We start from the raw sequence: 582 nt of genomic DNA on the forward strand, positions 1-582 counted from the left end.
ACAATGTTATTATTTTGTTTTGTTTTGTTTTAGTTTTGGGGTTACACCCGGCAACACTCAGGGGTTACTCCTGGCTCTATGCTCAGAAATCGCTCCTGATAGGCACAGGGGACCATATGGGATGCCGGGATTCGAACCATGGTCCTTCTGCATGCAAGGCAAACCCTTTACCTCTATGCTATCTCTCCGGCCCCGCAACAATGTTATTTTAATTGATAGTGTAATCTGGTTTGAAAAGGTTTTCAGTAATTTAAAAAATTGAACTTGTGCTCGCTTTGACAGCACATATACTAAAATTGGAACGATACAGAGAAGATTAGCATGACCTCTGCACAAGGATGACATGCAAATTCGTGAAGCGTTCCATATTTTAAAAAAATTGAACTTAATGCCTTATAATTAAGTTGTTTCTCTTTTTTTCTTTCTTTTTCTTTTTCCCTTCCTTCCTTCCTTCCCTCCCTCCCTCTCTCTCTTTCTCTCTTTCTTCTTTCTTTTTCTTTCTCTTTCTTTTTCTCTTTTTCTTTCTTTTTCTCTCTTTCTTTCTTTCTTTCTTTCTTTCTTTCTTTCTTTCTTTCTTTCTTT

At 37.1% G+C, this 582-nt stretch overlaps 1 non-coding gene across 1 annotated transcript; it reads left to right on the top strand.

The window, feature by feature from the left end:
* Positions 1-266: 266 nt before the first annotated feature.
* LOC126026654 (U6 spliceosomal RNA) lies at positions 267-373 on the top strand. Its single transcript, XR_007501878.1, has one exon. It is a non-coding gene; the product is annotated as a U6 spliceosomal RNA (small nuclear RNA).
* Positions 374-582: the final 209 nt, after the last annotated feature.

This window comes from Suncus etruscus, chromosome 13 (assembly GCF_024139225.1).
Source record: "Suncus etruscus isolate mSunEtr1 chromosome 13, mSunEtr1.pri.cur, whole genome shotgun sequence".
NCBI classification, from domain to species: Eukaryota; Metazoa; Chordata; class Mammalia; order Eulipotyphla; family Soricidae; genus Suncus; species Suncus etruscus.